The sequence below is a fragment of the Mus musculus genome, chromosome 5 (assembly GCF_000001635.26).
Source record: "Mus musculus strain C57BL/6J chromosome 5, GRCm38.p6 C57BL/6J".
Taxonomy (NCBI): Eukaryota; Metazoa; Chordata; class Mammalia; order Rodentia; family Muridae; genus Mus; species Mus musculus.
The window spans coordinates 69,747,524-69,753,150 of record NC_000071.6 but is presented as its reverse complement, the minus strand read 5'-3'; the positions used below and the strand labels follow the sequence as shown (position 1 = coordinate 69,753,150).

Below are 5,627 nucleotides of genomic sequence, written 5' to 3'. Positions count from 1 at the left end.
CGTATGGGAGAAATGTCATGCAAAAAATAGATGAAACTGTATCTCAATTTCATAAAGTATGAAATTCTAGACAAACCAAAGCCCTATCTGTTGGAAGCTCCTCTGTTGGAAGATTTTTTTTTTCATTCCAACTATGCATGACCCATCTAAGCAGAATAGACACTAACACATATATAGAAAATAATGAATATTCTGAACTAATAGAATTAATGAAAATCTTCTTTTAAAAATACTGATACCATATGTCTTTTTTTCTCTCCAGCAAAACTGGAAGTTTCATAAGCATACATATTTGGTTCCTTTGGTTTATTGTTATGTCCTTATCCCATATAAGACAATCACAGGTTTAAATAAACACAGTAAATATTTGTAATTCATTACAAAAAAAAAAAAAAAAAAGAATGGGAAAGTGCTTAGCATAGAGCAAGCCACATGTGATCCTACCTTGTGTAACACAAAACAACACCAGTGACAGAAAATTTACTCTTGATCTGACTTGTGTTTACCAAAGAAACATACAATTAATGAACCATTACCTAGATCTGGGCTCCCAACCTCAGCCTTAACGTGTAGCTCAACACAAAGTAATCAAAATGATAAATTAATTAAAACATTACAACTTGTGTTGTATGAAAGGAGGAAAGGTTAACACTCCCCTTGACAAGGATAAAAGAGGCCCTTGGGCCTAACAAGACACATACAGTTAAGGCATTGCCACCTACTTAGTGGCATCTAACCACTGTTTTTATTAATGGACTCAATTCCCCAATAAAAAGACATAGACTAACAGACTGGCTACACAAACAGGACCCAAGATTTTGCTGTTTACAGGAAACCCATCTCAGGGATGAAGACACACTACCTCAAAATGAAAGGCTGGAAAACAATTTTCCAAACAAATGTTCTGAAGAAACAAGCTGGAGTAGCTATTCTAATATCTAATAAAATTGACTTAACCCAAAGTTATCAAAAAAGACAAGGAGGGACACTTCATACTCAAAGGTAAAAATCTTCCAAGAGGAACTCTCGATTCTGAATATCTATGCTCCAAATGCAAGGGCAGCAACATTCATTAAAGAAACTTTAGTAAAGATCAAAGCACACATTGCATCTCACACAATAATAGTGGGAGACTTCAACACACCACTTTCACCAATGGACAGAAAAGGGAAACAGAAACTAAACAGGGAAACAGTGAAACTAATAGAAGTTATGAAACAAATGGATCTAACAGATATCTACATAACATTTTACCCTAAAACAAAAGGATATACCTTCTTTTCAGCACCTCATGGTACCTTCTCCAAAACTGACCATATAATTGGCCACAAAACAGGCCTCAACAGATACAAAAATATTGAAATTGTCCCATGCATCCAATCAGATCACCATGGACTAAGGCTGATCTTCAATAAAAACATAAATAATGGAAAGCCAACATTCACATGGAAACTGAACAACATTCTTGTCAATGATACCTTGGTCAAGGAAGGAATAAAGAAAGAAATTAAAGACTTTTTAGAGTTTAATGAAAATGAAGCCACAACATACCCAAACTTATGGGACACAATGAAAGCATTTCTATGAGGAAAACTCATAGCTCTGAGAGCCTCCAAAAAAGAAACTAGAGATAGCACACAATAGCAGCTTGACAACACACCTAAAAGCTCTAGAACAAAAGGAAGCAAATTCACTCAAGAGGAGTAGACAGCATGAAATAATGAACCTCATGGGCGAAATCAACCAAGTAGAAACAAGAACTATTCAAAGAATCAAACAAAGGAGGAGCTGGTTCTTTGAGAAAATCAACAAGATAGATAAACCCTTAGCCAGACTCACTAGAGGGTACAGGGAAAGCATCCTAATTAACAAAATCAGAAATGAAAAGGGAAACATAACAACAGATCCCGAAGAAATCCAAAACACCATCAGATCCTTCTACAAAAGGCTATACCCAACAAAACTAGAAAACCTGGATAAAATGGACAGATTTCTAGACAGATACCAGGTAACAAAGTTAAATCAGGATCAGGTTAGTGATCTAAATAGTCCTATATCCCCTAAAGAAATAGAAGCAGTCATTAATAGTCTCCCAACCAAAATAGCCCAGGACCAGAAAAGTTTAGTGTAGAGATCTACCAGACCTTCAAAGAAAATCTAATTCCAGTTCTTCACAAACAATTCCACAAAATAGAAGCAGAAAGTAGTCTACACAATTCATTCTATGAAGCCACAATTACTCTGATACCTAAACCACAAAAAGATCCAACAAAGAAAGAGAACTTCAGACCAAGTTCCCTTATGAATATTGATGCAAAAATACTCAATAAAATCCTTGCAAACTGAATCCAAGAACAAATCAAAATGATCATCCATCATGACCAAGTAGGCTTCATCCCAGGGATGCAGGGATGGTTTAATATACAAAAATTCATCAACGTAATCCATTATATAAACAAACTCAAAGACTAAATCCACATGATCATCTTGTTAGATGCTGAGAAAGCATTTGACAAAATACAATACACATTCATGATAAAAGTCTTGGAAAGATCAGGAATTCAAGGCCCATACCTAAACATGATAAAAGCATCTACAGCAAACCAGTATCCAACATCAAAGTAAATGGTGGGAAGCTGGAAGCAATCCCACTAAAATCAGGAACTAGACAAGGCTGCCCACTTTCTCCCTACCTATTCAACATTGTACTTGAAGTCCTAGCCAGAGCAATTCAACAACAAAAGGAGATCAAGGGGATACAAATTGGAAAGGAAGAAGTCAAAATTTCACTTTTTGCAGATGATATGATAGTATATATAACTGACCCTAAAAATTCAACCAGAGATGTCCTAAACCTGATAAACAGCTTCGGTGAAGGAGCTGGATATAAAATTAACTCAAACAAGTCAATGGCCTTTCTGTACACAAAGGATAGACAGGCTGAGAAAAACTTGGTGAAACAACACACTTCTCAATAGTCACAAATAACATAAAACAGATTGGAGTGACTCTAACTAAGGAAATGAAAGATCTGTCTGATAAAAACTTCAAGTCTCTGAAGAAAGAAATTAAAGATCTCAGAAGATGGAAAGATTTCCCATGCTCATGGAATGGCAGGATCAATATAGTAAAAATGGCTATCTTGCCAAAAGCAATCTACAGATTCAATGCAATCCCCATCAAAATTCCAACTCAATTCTTCAACGAATTTGAAAGGGCAATCTGCAAACTCATCTGGAATAACAAAAAACCTAGGATAGCAAAAACTCTTCTCAAGGATAAAAGAACCTCTGGTGGAATCACCATGCCTGACCTAAAACTGTACTACAGAGCAGTTGTGATAAAAACGGCATGATACAGGTATAGTGACAGACAAGAAGACCAATGGAATAGAATTGAAGACCGAGAAATGAACCCACACACCTATGGTCACTTGATCTTTGACAAGGGAGATAAAACAATCCAGTGGAAAAAAGACAGCATTTTCAAAAAATGGTGCTGGCACAACTGGCAGTTATCATGTTGAAGAATACTAACTGATCCATTACTATCTCCTTGTACTGGGGTCAAATCTAAGTGGATCAAGGAACTCCACATAAAACCAGAGACAGTGAAACTTATAGAGGAGAAAGTGGGGAAAAGCCTCAAAATATGGGCAATGGCGAAATTTTTCTAAATAGAACAGAAATGGCTTGTGCTGTGAGATCAAGATTTGAAAAATGGGACCTCATAAAACTGCAAAGCTTCTGTAAGGCAAAAGACACTGTCAATAAGACAAAAAGGCCACCAACAGATTGGGAAAGTATCTTTACCTATTCCAAATCGGATAGGGGACTAATATCCAATATATATAAAGAACTCAAGAAGGTAGACTCCAGAAAATCAAATAACCCCATTAAAAAAAATAGTGCTCAGAGCTAAACAAAGAATTCTCACCTGAGGAATAATGAATGGCCGAAGAACACCTGAAAAAAATGTTCAGCATCCTTAATCATCAGGGAAATGCAAATCAAAACAACCCTGAGATTCCACCTCACACAAGTCAGAATGGCTAAGATGAAAAATTCAGGTGACAGCAGATGCTGACGAGGATGTGGAGAAAGAGGAACACTCCTCCATTGTTGGTGGCATTGCAAACTTGTACAAACACTCTGGAAATCAGTCTGGCAGTTCCTCAGAAAATTGGACATAGTACTACCAGAGGATCCTGCAATACCTCTCCTGGGCATATAACCAGAAGATATTCCAATTGGTAAGAAGGACACATGCTCCACTATGTTCATAGCAGCCTTATTTATAATAGCCAGAAGCTGGAAAGAACCCAGATGCCCCTCAACAGAGGAATGGATACAGAAAATGTGGTACATTTACACAATGGAGTACTACTCAGCTATTAAAAAGAATGAATTTATGAAATTTCTAGGCAAGTGGATGGACCTGGAGGGTATCATTCTGAGTGAGGTAACCCAATCACAAAAGAACTCACATGTTAGGTACTCACTGACAAGTGGATATTAGCCCAGAAACTTAGAATACCCAAGATATAAGATAAAATTTGTAAAACACATGAAACTCAAGAAGAAAGAAGACCATAGTGTGGACACTTTGCCCCTTCTTAGAATTGGGAACAAAACACCCATGGAAGGAGTTACAGAGACAAAGTTTGGAGCTGAGAAGAAAGGATGGACCATCTAGAGACTGCCGTACCCAGGGATCCATTCTATAATCAGCCTCCAAATGCTGACACCATTGCATACACTAGCAAGATTTTGCTGAAAGTACCCGGATATAGCTGTCTCTTGTGAGGCTATTCTTGGGCCTAGCAAGCAGAGAAGTGGATGCTCACAGTCAGCTATTGGCTGGAACACAGTGCCCCTAATGTAGGAGCTAGAGAAAGTACCCAAGGAGCTAAAAATGTCTGGAACCCTATAGGTGGAACACCATTATTAACTAACCAGTGCCCCCGGAGCTCTTGTCTCTAGCTGCATATATATCAGAAGATGGCCTAGTCGGCCATCAGTGGAAAGAGAGGCCCATTGGTCTTGCAAACTTTATACGCCTAAGTACAGTGGAAGCCAGGGCCAAGAAGTGGGAGTGGGGGGAGAAGAGTGGGGGAAGAGGGCATGGGGGACTTTTGGGATAGCATTGGAAGTGTAAATGAAGAAAATACCTAAAAATAAAAATAAAAATAAAAATAAAAATAAAAAAAATAAAAGTCAGAAAAACTCCATAGCACCCTGCATGCTAGAGACAAATATTTGCAACCTTAATTAAACAAACCTTACCATTTATGATTATTTGAAATACTTCCATATAACTCTAACAGAATAAATATATAATTTGTATGTGTAAAACCTTGGGGAAATGATGAAATGTGTCAGATTTGTAAATAAACAGAAACACAAGTTATGTTTTTGCATATATGATTTGTTATTGCTAAGATATCCATTTTAGAAATCTGATACTTAGATTCAGTATGATGACAATTAAGCAATGGCATTTTGTTTTGTATATAGTCAATGTGATTGTAGATTTCGTACATACGGCAAAAAAAATCTGAGAAAGCAATATATTATTACTACCAAGATCAGAGGTCTAACGGACACTACTGATGTCAAAGTTTACTA

General features: G+C 37.0%; 1 non-coding gene across 1 annotated transcript; it reads left to right on the top strand.

The window, feature by feature from the left end:
- The first annotated feature begins 622 nt into the window (after positions 1-622).
- On the top strand, positions 623-748 carry Gm26044. The gene has a single exon (XR_003956114.1). It is a non-coding gene; the product is annotated as a U6atac minor spliceosomal RNA (small nuclear RNA).
- Positions 749-5,627: the final 4,879 nt, after the last annotated feature.